General features: G+C 35.5%; 1 long non-coding RNA gene across 1 annotated transcript in view; it reads right to left on the reverse strand.

Annotated features, from left to right (window-relative positions):
* The window catches only part of LOC112944524, a 91,098-nt gene extending 73,579 nt beyond the window's left edge, over positions 1-17,519 (reverse strand). The window contains exon 1 of the long non-coding RNA XR_003248780.1: positions 17,388-17,519. This is a non-coding gene — a long non-coding RNA (uncharacterized LOC112944524). The remainder of the gene's footprint in view (positions 1-17,387) is intronic.
* Between the last annotated feature and the right edge of the window lie 824 nt (positions 17,520-18,343).

Raw genomic sequence — 18,343 nt, forward strand, 5'->3', positions numbered from 1 at the left:
ARTCTTCCTGACAGATGAAATATGACAGGAGGCAATTAATATGTACACTATCCTTTATCAATATCTTGTTAGGAACAACAAAATACTAGGACTTTTTGAGAAGCTGCTTTTCTTTCGTAGTACCTKTGGTGACAGCTTGTAAAAACTCCATAGAAAGGAGGCTTGCTTTGACACTTCCCAGAGTTAAACCAAGCTACCTTTTAATAGCCCTGATGTATAACTATCACATTTGTTCAATTCCAGAAAATAATTTGTAAGACTGTAGCTATGACAAAGCTCCAAGAGTATGTCTTAGACGAGTAGATAGAAAATATGTGGTTTTGAATCCAAGAACTGGCATCTTTAGAAACAACATGTTTTGCTCAAAATGGTGCTGTTGGAAACATCTTTCTCTGAAATTCCACATAATTTGTCAATGTTCAACTATGTTCTTTGATCTACTGTAACTCCCCCTATTTGCATTTGACCTCCCACACCTTTAAATATCTGACAGACTATTACCTGCTTGTACGTGCTAATCAAAGAAATTGTTGTTTGGATTGGGTCTTTCTTTTCCACATAATTTTAMACCAAAAGTTTATCTTCACAGTTACAGCACTGGCTACACAGGTTTGGTGATACCTAAGAGTACAGTAAAATTGACAAAGAGCATCAATCCGATGCATGCAAGACTGTACAGCAAAAGGGGAAAAATGAGTGTCAGCTCTCATTTGAGAGGCTATACGGAAAAAGAAAAGATTAGGAAAAAAAAACACGTACAAAGAAAAGCATCTGAACATAAGCGCCCTTTAAAGAATTTCAGGTATGATAAAATAGTATTATAGAAAGTACATAAAAATGTCTTTGAAAATGACTAGTCATATTTTTAGTCTGGCATCCTGTAACTTACCATTCAACCTAGAGACAAACTGTGCAAAAATAATATAACATAACTCTTGCAGATGCTGTGAACACTTCAAATTCTGTTGAAGTCAATGTGTACTAAAGGTGCTGAGATGCTTTACAGAAACGAGAGTTTTAATGCATAAATGGCAGAAAGTAGAGCAATGTCAAGGAATGAGTACCATCACCTCTCTGATACCTACTGATAGACTTCCCACTGTTACACTATACAATTATTTCTGTTTAGGTTTATTTCTAAAGGAACAGGGCAAGCTGAAACTTTTTTCTTTTTTTCCCCTTCATTTTCCCTTTCTTCTTCCTAATTTGTGCTGAATTAGGAAAAAAAAAAAATCCTTAGGAAATATATCCCCTGGGGAATATGTATTCATTAGTATCTTACCTGCAGTACCAGAACAATGGAAACAGCTGCATCTCAACCCTCCCCCGAGAGTTGGGTTGCCTCTTCTCCTAAGAGGCTGAGAAAATGCACAGAAAAAAAGAAGAGTAGGAAGTACTATGGAAAGGTGCTAAAAAAGTTATATCAAAACTGCAAGCAGATTGAAATGATTTCTGATAAAAGCTATGACCACTGTGAAAATATATATTTAAAATTTGACCCAGTTCTTAAAGAGAATAAACATCAATTTGCCAGTTGTCATGAATTTTAGAGCCATTCATGCCATTTACTCCAAAGCAGCATCACAGATATTTTCCTGACCTGCTGTGAGAAAGGGTTTGAGATACTCCTGCCACAGCTGAAATATGCTGCCATATTCAGCAAAGATACTCAGCATTATGCTGCACATAATAAGCTTCACTATTCATCTTACAATTAGTCATGTTGACACGTTTTTATAAATTAGACCTAGCAATCATTCTCAGCTGAGATGTTTTCCCTGCAGAAGAAATYCTTCTGCTTTGCAGGAAGCACTAAAAGTCAGGCACTTACTACAATAGAAAGCAATTTCTGTTATAGAAAAGAGGAAGATGCCTTTTGTACATGTCAAAAGGAAAATGAAATGTGAATTAAATTTATGGTGGCAACAACAAAACATTATTTTCTGCAAGTGAAGAGACATTTCAYGTAGCCTAACACTTCTCCTGGGCTAAATGCTCAAGTTCTATATATCATAATATAACCAGAGGTAAAACAAAGCAAAACAAATTTCTCTAATGAGTGTGGCCCAGAATCTCGGAGGGCATAAAACAACTTAGTTACATTGAACACAAGAGGCATAACCACAGCAGCTCTTTCAGATATGCACTTGGCATCCTCGAGCCTGAAAAAGAACTGGAAAGGCGTAGAGTAATGCTCCTCATTCTGTACAAGCCAACACTTGTCTGCTTTGACTGATGGATTTTTGATGAATTTCCATTAAATATGAAATACTTTGGTAGGTACATATTTTTAACTACTTGGTAATTAATTTTGCAGTTTAAGCTAAAGACCTGGAGCTCTTCAGTGACATATGTAAGTGCAGCTAAGTAGTTTGTCTGGTTAATTATTCCTCTTTTTAAACACTGATAAATACAAGATTAAGAAAGCACTGCTGGCATCACTTTAAGGTAATACTCTCCACATTTATATATTTATTTATCTATGTGCTCTGACAGAGATTGCAAATTACTACAGAATACCATATTATATTAGCTACAGCACCTCTGTGGAGAAAACATAATTCTTGCAGTCTGAAACCATTTGAAAATTACCCCATTAATCACACATCTGTAATCACTCAGACGTTTGATTTGTGGAGGTCAATACCCAATTTTCAGCTTTACTCATCTGGTTTGGCACACAAAACAGTTCTATCTGCTGGGAATGCAAGAGTATGCTTTATTCATATTCCTCAGAGAGTTCTAGCAGGTCGCCCATTGCTGAAGTCTGTCTGTCTTCATGTCTCACCTACGACACAGGAATGTGCTAAAAGGACCCCCGCTTACCTGGAGCTGCTGCTAAGAGTATCACTGTTCACTACTTTCTTTATTSCACCTTGATTTGCAGTTTACTCTGAGTGCTCCACAGAAATCAGTGCACAAATCTGTTCATCTGTTCATGACTACATATGCATTATGAAATGAATAGCTTGTAGCACTGACAGTATGAGACACCATCTAACTGCAGTATACATTTAATTCACAGTGCAATTTGTTTAAAGTCATTAAAGACAGCAATGCATTCAGGCTTGACTGGATTGTCACCTCATTTTAATTTTTTTATCCCAGTCTTTAGTTTAAACAACTACAACCCACCCTAGAGTAAGAAATTCTGTTCCACAGACAGCCCTGCTAGCCACTTTTATAAGTCTAACAAAATGCCCAAGTATATATAAGTAGTCCAAAGTGTGACAAACTAAATAAAATGATCAAAGAACTTCAAAGCGTCATAGCACCTCAGAAGACAGATCTGTGCAAAGGTATCAATTCTTACTTTGAAAATATTTGCAAGTAAAAAGATATCTCCATGAATTTGTCAAAAGGCAAAAGAAGCCACCTCTCCCTGTAAATGCAATTTTTCATTATGACAGCAGTAAAAATAGAGTAGTGTATGTGCTCTGAGCTCTGCATATCTTGTAAAAATTGATTAGATCCTTATAGCAAATTACAAACCATTGGACAGCAACAAGATTTCAGTGAAGCTTAAGTTCTTTCTTAGTTTCATCATAAACACTTTTTTTACTAGGAAATCACTGTACTACTTTCTTAAATAGTTACTGTTGAAACTACTGTCATTTCAAAATAGCCATAGTAACTATCAAAAGTGATGAGAGGACTGGAAGTCTCTCTGTCTACAACACAAATAATCAAAGSCACAGATTTTTCCCTCCAGTGCTATTATATCCAGAATGGCTCTTTCATTCCCAGGCTAGAGAGTTACAATACATTACTCTTAACAAAATAAAACCGACACAAAGCCAGCAACATATTGGGATATCAACTTAAAAATTTAAGGGGTTAGGAGGGATTGAAATATACTTTGCCACATCCAGGAATCTAAAGTTTAAGGCTTATATACAATTTTTATGTGCCTTCTCCTTTTCTGAGCTTTAGGTTCCCAGATGAGGCAAAATATATTTCAAAAAACATCTGCATTTTTAAGCTGATATCCACATGCACCAGAAATAAATTCTTTTTATTCTTCTCCTCTATTAAAATGCCTACTTCAGAGGAAAATATAAATTCTATACACCTATTTTATTATTTAAATCTGCAGTTGTGATCCACGGACCTGCTAAGGGGGAAGTATTTGAAAATACAGTGCCTTGATTGTGTACAATATGATTGGCATTTCAAAATAAAACTGGTATGTAATGGGAGTACAGTTCTCATATCAATTTTTACATATATGTATGCATATTATAGAGATATATTTCAAGATGGAAATATGAATGCATATTTAACTACAATCCTGCTCAGAGTCATTTATACATATTTATTTGTCTTTTTTTCATATAACTTAGAGAAGCATATTTGGCATGGCTGTGGGCAAGATTTAACTGTTTTATTGGATTATTATTCATCACGCTTATTATGGTAGTGCTGAAAGAGTAGCCAGTGTGATCCTGAAGACAACTCATACCTAAAATGTTTGCAATCTAAGCAGGCAGGATTGACACTGTAGGGGAAAGGGAACGACAGTGGCAACAGAGTGAACACTGGGATTGTAACAAATGACAGGATTCATTTGAAAGTGTGAGCTGAGTTAGGAAGAAAATAGTCTACTGGAAAGAAAAATTAAATGAGYGATATGAGAGTGAGAAGACATGTGGGAAACTGGGAATTAAGACAGAGAGAATTGTTAAATGATGCCAAGATGATGAAGTCTTGGAACAACCATCCATGGGTGGTTGATAAGGTTTTGGGAAGATAATTTGCAATGGCTGGGCCCAGACAGATTTTGCTCAAGGAGAAACAAGAATCATTGGGAGTGCCTGTATGTGTTTATCCTTCTACACAATTTAATATACTGTATTTATACTGTACTGTATTTATACATTCCTTACATTCCATTTCATCTTCAGAAAGAAGGTTCAACTTGCAGTGCTCTTAAGCTTGCCTTATAAGGCAACTGATTTTGAAAACCATCTTCCTTATGCAAATAGCGGCTTTGACCAAAGTGCATCTCTGTCTGCTCTTTGGGATACAGATACAATATTTGTTAACTCACTGAGTCCCATTCTAATAAGTTCCTTTCCGAAACCAAAGAAATGAGCAGCACCAGTGCTGATCTTTCCATGTACAACAAAATGATTGAAGACATCATCGTTAGTAATAGAGCATCCTGACCTAGTCACATACTTCCTTCAGCAGAAGTCACACCTGATTTCCAAGTCACACAAAAATGAGAAGATAAATCTTTATGACACTTATGTTTACATTGTTGTTCTATCTCTTATTCTTAGCAATTGTTTGAATTCTTGGGAGAAATGTATTGGAAGAAGGGATCATGAAGAAAACTCAAGTTCTTTACTGACAAAACAACAACACAACAAAACACCTACATGTGAAATTATGATGTACATAGCACAAATGTAAGGTTTTGTGTTCAAGTCAGGCACTGTTTGTTTCTGCTCTGGGCATTACTTTATTCAAATGCTACTACAACTGTTTTTTTTCTTTTTTTTTTCTTTTTTTTTTTTTAAATCATTCTATCATCCCAAAATACATTAAGCTAATTTCTACTGCAAGAATCAGATAATATTAATCAGACAATAATTCATTCGTTCTATTCTTCTCCTTTGTGTTTGTCGTTTGGCTTATTTTTCTGTCACCCTGTTCTTACATGGAAATGGGTTTAGAGAGGATGAACAACTGTGAAGTGAGCAATACCCTGAAGAAAAGACTTCTGGACCACATTCAGTCTCTACAGACACTTTGCTATACGGAAGGTTTCTATTTTTGACTTGCATTGCTGAACTTCAGTATTTTGTTGAGGGAAAACAACTGCCCAATGGGAACAACACTGAGAAAGCTAAAAGAAATAACACAACCCAACTGCCTTTTTCTAAGACGATCCAAAAGCAAAACTATTCTGCTTCTAAACCTCTTCATATAAACCTATCTCCTATGATAATTCAATACCAGCATAAAGTGTTTTGTTGTAAAGTAAAAACATGATACTATGTACGATACTATGACACATACAATTGTGTACTCTTTAAGTAATGTGCTTTCTATTTGGGGAAAGTTATATACTATTCCCTTTCTTTAGCACTTCTGTACTCCTCTGTTAGTCTTCTCTTGCTGCCATTCTTGTCATCGTCCTGAACCCTCTTTTTAACTTGAACTCATTTTTTCCTTTTTCACTTTTCACTACCTTTAATTTGAAGAAATCTTTTTAATGTTTTTGATGTTTTTGATTTTACAGATAAAATCATTTACCACAAAATCACAGATATAATTTTTATCATATATTATGTGTAGGAAAACTAAAATTGTTATTCATAAATGTTTTTCCTTAAAATTGTGTTATCCAGTCATACTTCAGTGATTGCCAGAGCCATCAATATAAAAACTTACTAACAGTGATATAGAAAGCAGGGCACCTCCTTTAAGTCCTTATGTTTTTGAAAATATCAGTGTCCACAACATTTAATGCTCAAAGATTTTCTCACATGTTTCTATCAAGAACAGTTCTGTTGAATACTGCTCTGCCTTTCTTTATAAAAGTGTCTTCTCATTTATGTGCCTGTTTATTCCCTGGATCTCTAAAGTAAATATTCTTAGAGCAGTGCTACTTTAGGTACTATTTCTACTAGTCAAATAAGTCAAGGCTTACTCACTCACTTAAGGGAATCTTACCTGCATGAAAGAACAATATATTTTCTCTTTCATTTCCCATTTAAAAAGTCAAACATGGATAATAAAGATGTAGAGATTCTGACAGATTGAAAAGAATAGAGAGACCATTTCTCTCAGTCCCAGAGGAAAGGAGAGCAAATTCACAAGAGATTTGGATTTGGATGTACATTGTGAATCATTTCTCCACTGAGAGACATATTTATGCCATCGTCAGCTGATTCACTATTGACATGATCCCAGAACTTCCCTGTTATCCCTTGGGAAGAGTTACTAAGCCTCTAAGTTTATTCCAAGATGATTTTTATTACATGAAAATAGTCCTTGAGTAATTGTCAATGTAAATAAAAGTAATCATTAGTCCACATGGTGGATGTTAGCCTAATTCATTGAGGAGAAGCAAGCAGACGTTAATTAAAGATTCATCTGACTACACACGCCAACTGCCAGAAATTCTCACACTAATAAAGGAATCACTTGTAGAAATCTATTGTTTTGATTTTACTAACCTTTATCTCCTTTCTTTTGCCACATTAAGCCYGGCTGGTCGTCATTCCCACTAGGCCTCCCTTCTCGCACTCCAGCTTCCATTCCACACTCCTCCAGTTTTACAAAAACACCTCCCTCAAATCACCTTGCATCTTAAAAGCTCTTCAGCCCCAGGAGATGAGGTGATGATGTGTTCCAAGAGTCCTATTTTTGCCTCTAAGCTCAGCAGTCCTAGGGTAATTGCCAGAATTACAGTGGCTTTCAAGTTGAGTTTACAAAAATCAAGCTGGTTTCAAAGCAGCATTTACCGCTCCATAATTTTATCTAATCCCCACAGCTACTGACATAAACTAATTGCATGTACACATATGATCCCATTACGAGTGGTGCAATCCAGATGGTGCCAATCTGGGACTGCCAGGAGAGTTCCAGGGCTGTCAGCTCCATGCCAGCCCCGCGCACTGCAGCCACGGTGGTTACAACTCTATTCCTAGCTCTTTAGCACAGAGATTTCCTAGTCAACTCCCTGAGCAACAAAATAAAGCCAAGTACTCATAACTCCCTGTGGAAAGCAGTGTCCAAAGAATGCTCCAAGGGATGCTTAGCCCACCATTGTCCAAAAAAGCTTTGATTTTGCTCCAAATTGTAAAGGTACTACTCTTATCAGTACTGTTGTTATCATCAGCAGCATTATCACAATTCATTAATTGAGYAGCCAATGCCCTAAGAGTAGAGGCACCTGATAGTAAAGGTAGCAAAAGAGAGTACCTGTCTGAAAGAACATGTCATATGTGAGTTTTTATTCCAGTTTAAGCAGTAAAAYATGCAAACTAACTATTCACATGGCTTGTTGGCTTTTCTATGTCCTCCTGTCTATGTTCTCCTATACTAAACAACAGCAACCTAAAATCTATCTATGCACACTTATACAGGAACATGCATACTGTACACATAATCATTTTAAAACAATTTTTTGAAGGATGTCTAATATTAAAACTGATCTTTACTACCCTTACTCTCCAGAAAACTCATTCCTTTTTCCTTCTAATGTTCTTATGTCTATTCACTCTTTGTTTTGCTGCAGGAAAAAATCTTTGAAAAAAATCAAATAGACACTGAACAATTTAAAAATGCAAAAAYTGCAGTGACAAAAAGGAACATACATAGACAACGCATTCATCCGATTGGAACTGTCCCTCTAGCTGAAACTCTAGTTTGCTGACCTGAGCATTCCAGCTGATTTCAATCCATACAGTATCAAACAGGAAAAAAAAAAAATGTTGTCCTTAACAATATAGTGATTTAAACCACGCGCTAAGCTAAAATAATACTTTAATATACTTTTATGAAACTAGTAAATAGTTCATGTCAGAAGCTAGAACACGCATAAGATAAAAACCATATGTACATAAGGATGGGTTCTATTACATAAAATTGTTAAAATCAACTAAAAACACCCTTAAAGGAATTCTGCTATAACAACAAATACATAAATAAATTCTCAGAATRAAAAGTGATGTTGTAAAAGCATTAAAACGTGCAGAAGTCACAAAGCACAAACCAGAAAGCAATTCTGGTTGAAAGCTCCCTGCTTCTTTCTAAAGGCTACGAACTGGCTGCGGTGTTTGACAGTCTGGTCCTTGTTCAGCTCTAGCCATTTTCTTTGTCGCTGCTCAAGTACGTGTTAGCAGTGCCAAGCAATGCCTCTCTTTGAAAGCAAACTTACTGCTTTACAATTTTATAAAATACGCATAAATACTAATGCAAATATCATGTGCAGTCACAGTGTGACGAACRCATTCAGAGCCTAGGCATATGTTAAACGCATCTTCAAAGGAGTCAAGTCAGTCAGTTTAACATTCGCTTTCCTCAAGCAAGTGAAACTTTCTCTTCAGAAAAAATATAAAGCCAAATCGCAACACTGCTGGCCTGGCTGAAGTGAATTCCTTCCAGAATTCAACAGAAAATTCCCTAGCTTATTTTTCAGTAATATTTATTCAACGCTGGAAAGTGCTATATGCAAAGTGACCAGCTGATATAAATAGACCAAATGTGTGGAGATGGGAACTGCCAAGAGGTAAATCACCTTGGTGGCTCTGCTGGAGAGAGCAGTCGGTCACACGACTGGGGACACCAGCACTCGGTCATCCCCACCTCAGCTCCAATTCCCGCCACATTAATATGGAAGCACAGATGATTTTGTTATGATTGCTATTATTGCTCTTCATATTATTAAACAAACACTGCAAAATCACTGTATTCAATTTGAATTGCTTCACACACAATCAGTAGCAGAAATCCTTTCTGAAATGCAAGTGGCACTTCAGTATTTCATGAAGTGTTAAACTGGCAAAACAACAACGCGAGTTCATTACTGCAGATTCTTCCCAGATGGAACCAAAAATGCACTGTATTTTCCTGCACGCCTGTGCAGTAGCAAGCAACTGAGCTGAATATTACGACCGCTTTTTGAGGACTCATATTTCATGTAGTCATCATTCATGTGTACGTGAGGAATACAAAAACTCATTTGAAAGGAATGTAGAAAGGAAGATTCTAGAGCTTCTCTGTTATTTTCATCTCTTCAGTTTTCTAGCAGCTGGAAGCCAGGACAAGGTGTCACTGCTGCCTTGGCCCGTTCCAGCACCAAGGGCCTTCTCGGCACACATGGGCCAATGCGCTGACGAGCCTTGCAGGGAGCCTGCGCTGCACGGCAGCATTAAAACCGGTTACATCCTTTCCTACAAGGATTTCTAAATGAAATGACTGAAATTTGCCAACAAACACACAAAGACAATGGACTAAACTAGCTTAAGAAATATATATGCAATGATAAAATGAAAGTGACTGTAATTTTCACAGATGACTTCAAGAGGAACAAGTTAAGGTTCATAGGTTTATGTTTTCCCCTTTACAATGCCAGGCTCTAATTATGTTATTTCATCTGTCAATTGTTTTATTTACAGACCAGCTTCAGAATCAAACAAGCTTGGCTTTGTATCTATTTTTAAACATCAGTCTAGTCCAGTCACCTTCCAATATAAACCAAGAATCATTCTAGCGATGTAAAATAAATTTGAAAAAATATAAATATTAAAAATATACATATATTCTGTGCTACCTATTATAATTCTTTGTTTTAAGAAAATTTCACCCTCAGAATACTCAAATGTATTTAAAGATGAAGATGATTTACTGCTGTCCCTACTTACCTTGAGTAGGTTTCAGCCCAAAGCAAAACCATTTCATTAAGCAATACTATTTCATTCAGCAGAGCTACTTCAGGTCTACACTCTTGCCTTGGATATTAGAATCAATCTTTTCATCTATTTCATCAGAGCTGTTGTTTAAACAAACTAATAAATTTGATCTACTTCTCCCCRCAAATACTTCTGTGTTAGGCTTTGATCATGTTTGTTTCTTGTTAGAAATGATTTATTTTTTTAATATTGCTTTCAAATGCCTGAAAGAGGTAACTATCTTTTCCTGGAACTTGAGATGTACAAATAAATATGGAAATAATGGTAGAGCAAAGAAACATCGATACTTTTTTTTTTTTTTTTGCTGCTTTAGAAAGAGTACAATATCTTCAAGGGCACATCCAATATGAAATTATGCTCCCTGGTGCCCCCAGAGGTTTATTTGTAATCATCACATTCCCCTGCAAAACGTTCATACCAGAGTCTYCCCACTTCATATAGGTGTCAGGCAGCACATCTTCCTTCAGCATGTACCAAACTACATGTATTTTACAGAGAAAATGTAAAATACAGTCTTTTCCTAAAACTCTGTGTATTTCATGGCTATAAATTTACATTTCTTTAAATTCTAATCAAGACATGCATTTCAGTAATACAATACTTGTCAAATTCAAAAATAAATAGCACCAATGTAATATGATTAACAATGTAACATGACTATGGAAGAGGCTTTTGTGTGTGTGTGTGTGTGTGTGTGTGTGTGTGTGTATATATTTATTTTAGCTTTTGAAAGCTTTCCTAAAATTGAACAGTAAGAGAACTTTTATTATTCCTTATAGTGAACAACGGGTAATTCTTTTCTGTAAATGAAAACAACTCTACAATACTATCCTCTACTGCTACAGTATAACTTCTACTATTTTTCTCTCCTACCAAGTACAATCAAATAATTGTAAAATAGCTGTAATATACAATACAAATTGACAACATTGTTAGATACTCCAGTAAGTCATTCCTGCCAAAGAAATGAGCAAATTTTACAGCTCTTGACAGTGATTAGAAACATGGAGTAGAAACTCTATTTTTGCAAAATCTTCACCGCAAACTTGTAAACCTTAATGCTACTAACACCCTATATATTCCAATTATTTAACATTACATAGGTGAAGAAAAGCAGAAATAAACTCCATAGTAGAAACAAATTGCCCCCCTCACCCCAAAACTGTTCTCAAACCCAGTACAAACTAATCTCTTATTCAGTTAGCAGGAAAAGAAAATTAGCATGAGCAGATCCAGAAGGACAATCCAGAGGTTACTCTGGATACTCCAAACACAAAAGCAGGCTGAGTCCTAGGACTGCTTTGAGAAGTCTGTTGCCAGCTGGGACCTTCTCACTCATGGGCACAAGGCAGAGTTTACGTTAACGTGGGTGTCAATGACACTGTGCCTGTGTAAGAAAGCATCGAGACGATGTCCTACATGCTAATGGCTTTATGACACTAGTAACAATGGGCTGAGTTACAGTTCTACTTCTGAGCTGGCAACAGTGAAATTAAATTTAAAAAGGTAATTCTTCTATCATCTTAGAGCATAAATGTTGTTCCTTTCCAATATCTTAATTGTTTTGCTTGGTAGCCCATGGGCAAAACCAGCTTCTTGCACTAGTCTCTCTCAGATACTATTAAACAAGAATTGCCCTATAAACAGATAAACTTAGACAGATGAAGATGCCTTGCGCTAAGAAACTTCTGTAAGTTATGTTGAAATGGTTACCTGAGATTCAGTTTATAGAATAAGCTTATTTTACATACCATTAAAGGATATTAAATTCACATCCCAAGTTTCACCTGAAACATATCTTACTATTGTATAACTCTTGAAATGCTCGAATTTTTTAATGCAATTTCAGATTATGCTTGAAATAAGTTGACAAGCAAGAATACTATTTAAACTACTCCAAAGAGACTGACAATCAACTCAATCTGAAGTCAGATAAAAGAAGACTTTTTGATGGGTCTAAAACTTATAAGCAAGGCAAAGAATAAAACTGTTTCTTGTAAGTTACTTTCTTAAAGGAAAAATATCTAGAATGTACTTCATCTAGGACCTGTCAAAATAATAGCTCAGTGATGAGAATTCAGAACATAAAAGTGTTCTATTATCAATCAACAAGAGGCAAGAGATAGAGCATTCTTTTCTAGTAAAGTTTTCTTATCAGATATATTTGTTTTACTCCATGAGATTGTTCTAAATCCATAAAATTTACATAAATATAGCTGCACTGTTAATTCCTACTAAAAAACTATACACAGATTTTCCATTTTCTATCCAGTGAAAATCCTTTAAAGCCAAGAACTGTAAGCCAATGATAACAGGCAATCCTTTAACTACAGTGCTATACTTACAGGAAACAGTGCTTGAAAAGCAACCAAACAGCTCAATTCCATCATCACAATAATCAGASATCCTAGGAATTACATACTTGTAACCCCAAACTGGGAAGAGTAAACTGATAACGTGACTTAAACTGATAACGTGATCAAAATGTTACAAGAGTAACATAAATGTTACTCAAAAAGCAAAACAAAAATACCTTGTTTTAGAACGGGCTATGGGCTTGATTTTCAGCTAAGAAACTATTTTGCTTTCCTCCTTGCTTTCTCCTTGTCACATTTGCACAATATAAGAAAAATTAGCAARATTTCTTCCTTGCAACTCTTGTTCGATAAACTTAGCTTTCTRCTCCTACATGGACATAGGCCAAGAAAAAATTGATCCTTGGAAGTGAAGTTGCTAAGAAAACACATATAGCTTCCAAATATGAAGGTATGACCTTGTCCTACCTTCAAGACATTTGTCTTGAAGGGACAGAATTATAGTTAATAATAATGCTTCTCTAAAATAAAGGTTCTGTAGCAGGTATCAAAAAAAAAAAAAAAAAAAAAAAAAAACCAGCTTTCACTCAGTAAGACTTGTGAGAAAACACTCTTCATTGCTTAATCTGCTGAAATCACAGTGCTCAAATTTCAGCTAAATTCAGGCTTGGAAGAATCCCAGAATTACCAGACCCATGAACTGTCCTTTATTTTCACAATGAAACTTACCTTGTTGTGAAACTTCAGAGTTTAGAGTTTCAGTTTCAGAGTGAAACTATTTTGAACAATTACTCTCACATATTCAAACTGCCTTTGTCTTCATATGAAAATGCCAAAATTATGTCTCCTTGGCTCAAGACAAGTAATTTTCATGAAGTAGATCTAAGTTTCAGCCTTATACAAAGACTGAACTGCATCTGGGTTGCAGGCCCACTAAAAGTATTTTGTAGAAGCTGATTTCATTTTCTTAAATGAATCACTGTTACCGCTAAAATGATGACAAATTAGAAAGCTATTAGGTCATAAATGAAAATAGGTGTGATCATCCTTTGTACATCTACTGAACATAACATAAATTGGTAATGGCAGCTTAACAGAAAAGAATGAAGTTTTTTTATGGAAGGATTTTTGAATAAACAGCGCAAAATACATGGAACTTACTCCACTCYGGCTCCACTGTCACGTAAATTGTGTATAAATTGAAGAGAATCCAAAACCTAGCTGTTAAAGAACAGAGGCCAAATACCTGAGCTTTGTGCAAGGCTGCTTACAGAAAAGACAAGGAACTTCTCCCTCTGATTTTCTCCCAATTAAATTTAGATACAAAACAACATGGAGAATTTTGCTGGAYGTGGTTTGTGGCTGGCATCTGACATCTAATTTTCAGAAAGTCGTAATAAAGATATTTATTTTGSTTATTCCCCTATAAATCTTTCTCAAATTAATATCTGTATCAGTTTTGGCTGACAAACATGTTGCCACAAGTCCGCATTATTTATATCAGCTAATTTAATGCACCTGTCACTGAATTTTTAATGAATTTTTACTAGAACTTGTTCTAGTTCTAGAAATTGCCRTTTCTTTCACAGAAGAGCTAAATAAAAGTAATAATTTCATTGTAAACATTACTCTGCTGAACCATGAGCAACAACTGGTACTAGCACAGAACTGTACAAGCAGTTTAGTTCACCCAGCTCTGAGCTACTGCATTCCCAAATYCAGTAAATTATGCAGAATTATATGTATATAACAAAGACTGTCGTGGTATATGCTGTTGTTGTTGAACGTATATAACAAAGAAAGAGCACATATTGAAGGTAACAATTCTGCAAAAATGCAGRTAAGAGACAAAACTGTCTGGTCACTGGAAGTCCCCTGTGACACTTAACGGTTGCAAACAAACCTTYAAAAAAAGAAAAAAGAAAAAARAATTTCCACATAAGTATTTAATTATACACTAGTGATTAAAGTTCCTGATTCAACAATAGTCTTAGAAAGTGAAATTCTCTTGAAAATAAAGGTATTTGTAGACTAATACTATGTCTTAATCAATTCAAGTGATTCACAAAAATCCTAAGGAACTTTCTATTTCTATATATTTTTCTACAAGATACTTTTAGATGACTGATTATATTTAACATATTGCTAAAGATTCAGACAGTTAGAAATCATCATGCCTTTGATTTAAATGTCTATAACCATGTGTTCCTTACTGTCCACAGTATATAARTACTGTTTTAGCATCAATATATAGGGCTGATAGCAGATCCAACAAATAAGGCTCTGTTGCAGGGATAATAGGAAGATTAATTTTACCACAGACAATCACATTTAATGATAAGGCTATGACAAATCAGTTGAACATCTAATTTCTGAGACATAAAAATGAATGGGTGAGGCAACAGGAAAGGAATGTATGAAGGGAAACTTGTAGGATATTCTAATGGTTCTAATTTTAAAAGCTGCCATCACGTCTTGATGGATAACGAAAGTATTTCTAGCTAGATAAATTATTGGCATGACACTTTGGAGATCTACAATGTACTTTAATTTGTTAAAGAGTGACTAAATGTAAGTATTATGGCTYAACAGTGAGGTGTGCTAAGTTCAGCTAACTGCCTTCAGAGGGCTTGCAGATGAATTGAACAGGGGCATTTCCATTTTGGGAGTATAGCTCAAATATATCKCTTTGCATCCAGACACATGAGCCGTATGCCCAATTTCACAGGCTCATGGGAGTAAAACATATAGCAGGGAGCTAGAGATATGAAACAAGGGGTTCTGGGCTGACACATGCTTATATATTGTACAGAGTAGATACTGAATGATCCAGTACCACMCTCTATATTGCATGCAGCATTTAACACTAATGCTCAACTCCTATTCTTTCAGTATTAAATGTTGTATATTTTGTCAGGATAAATTGTTCCATTTGTAACCCAATTTGTCCCCTCTTATGGTTGAAGTTTAAAGAAGATTTCTCTCTTTTTTTTAATAATCCTTCCTATCTGGAGGAAATAGGAAGAACTACATTATCCCCATTCTGGTCAGCAATACCAGAACCAGGTCTAGACACCTGGATAAAATCTYCTTAGAAATGTATTTACAGCTTCTAAAAATCAGAAACTGTAATAAGCWCTTCTGAGGTCATGTTTATTTCTCCTTTCTCCATTCCCTATCATACAAGCTATCCCAGAAACTGTTTTGATATTCTTTGTTAATCTCTAAACACTTGTGCCATTTACAGCTCAGGTTTTCAGCAGTTTCTGGCTATATTGTGGTTGCAATGAAGTTCCTGGCTTTTCTCTTGATTACACAGTGAGGACAGCTAATAAATCAAAGCCTGTTTTTTTTTTTTCCCCCTTTGTTTTTCTTATTGCCTCTTTGTAGAAGTATTTATAAAAACTGCTATATTAATATGCTTTTATGGTAAGAAAGGTATATTCCAAACACGCAGTATAATCCAACAGAAAAAAAATATATATATATATATATATTGAACACAGGAAAAAAAGTAGAGTACAGGAGGTATGAACTATCCTGCAATCTAAACATGGAGATTATTTCTCATTGCGGAACTAAATCTCAATGTCCCAGAAACTTTAAATTTGGATTTGAGAAACTATGTGAGCAAGTTAGATATCTACTAAATTAAGGCACCTTGGATTATCAGACCTGTATGTAAACCATTATTTACAGCCTAGTTTACCTGAATTTTTCTATTTTGACTGTGACAGRTATATTTTGTAGTTTGCTCGTGCCAAATCAAGCCTTTTCGTTTACTTCCGTACATTTCAAAAGCTGAAAGAGGAGCTAGATTTAATCCACCTCATCATCTCTTTAATAATGACACATCTAATTAAGACATCTGCTGAAAACCCATAATAGGAATTTAACAAGGCACACACAGATATGAGAGTCCCCATGGAAGATGTTATTCAAATGAATTATTTTATCATACCACGGACATCTCAGGGAGACAATTCCATGCAGGAAGAATGGTTTGGTATTCTAAACTGTCATCAGTGATTTAGTCACAAAGCAGCCTACGCTGACAGGGGATGCAGACAGTGGGTTCCCCTACGAGGAGCCTTCCCAACCCRTCCTGCGGCTGCACCGTCTCTATAACAGCCAGGGAGCTCCGGGCTGCTTTTCAGCCTCCTCCGCGGAGGTGCGAGCGGGAGCTGCTTCCTGCTCTCCCTTCCATTCCACAAAGTGGAACAGGGTGCAGCTGCTCGGCCTACAGCGACCGTTGTCCCCTTATATAAAATCAAGGATCCAAAATCTCTACCATCTACCAGTATAGACATTTTTACCTTTCTATTTAACAAGGCTTTTATCTAATCAAAAAATCAATGTATTTTCAGCAATAAAATGACCTGTTTTTAGGTAGCCAGCAATAATTAAGTGATAATATTGTATTCTCAGCATGCAAATTATTTTTCACATATATTCAATTCATCATTCCAATATACTCAATGTGTAAATATACTCAATGTGTGTGTGTATTTTTATATATATATATATATATATATATATATATATATTTATTTATATATAAAATTTATATATTTATATATATATATATATATAAAAATTTTCCACTTTGGTGCCCTGATCACAAACAATTCTCTGGAAATACCTGACATCCGTATCAAGAGCTGCAGCATCCAAAATTCTAGGTATGTTTTGTTACATCCCATCACACAGTTCAGGTGTTGTTGTCACTTCCAGATTGGATCAGACCAACATTTTTCAGCAAGAGGAACATGTCCAGATGTGTGTCTTCCTCCTAAGTCAGCAGATAAACATATTTAGAAATATTTACAAGGAGGGTGGTATACAATTTCTGACTCTTCCTTCTGAATGTAACATATCTTTCCTGAAATAGCATTCCCAGGAAAATCAGGAATACATATTGAGGGTTATTTTTATCCTACCTGCAGAAAGTAAACAGGGTGCCAGGTATTTTCTGTCTAATTTGAACTCTTGGCTTGGAAATTTGGGGAAGGTTGTGATAATCCAATTCCAGTGCTCTGTGCAGTTACACCAGAAAAATCTCTCAACACAAGAAAGCAAGGAATAAAAAAGGCAGGTTCATTCTATTTAGCAATAATCACTACCACACAATACTTACTACTTGGAAAATCATAAAGCCTGGAAATAAAATGTTTTGAAGTGAAAATAYACTTGAATATTAAAAAATACACACTTCTGAAAAAAAAAAAACCAAAAAAACGCCACCAAACAAAAGGTCTTTATTGTTTCAAGTTTTATTACTTTCTACACGCTTATGCTCCATGTCAGGACCATATTTACACACACTTTACAGGGTATCAGTATTCATGTCAAGTATTACATTGATTTCTGCATGTAGAAGTAGCTTCTAAGTCAGCCTCCAAAACCAGTTACCCCACGGCCTCTGACAAGGAGGGTGCATACAGATGAGCTATGCTGAGATGGATCAATGCAGATATAGTCAATAGATCTATGAAACTTGGACAATACTCAGAACTAAATTAATCTACATCTTTTCAGCACAGTGGGAGTTCAGAATTATGCGCCTCATATTCCTTTCTCTGCCTTTCAACTCAACAA

Source organism: Nothoprocta perdicaria, unplaced genomic scaffold (assembly GCF_003342845.1).
Source record: "Nothoprocta perdicaria isolate Ctin4 unplaced genomic scaffold, notPer1 scaffold_17, whole genome shotgun sequence".
Lineage (NCBI taxonomy): Eukaryota > Metazoa > Chordata > Aves > Tinamiformes > Tinamidae > Nothoprocta > Nothoprocta perdicaria.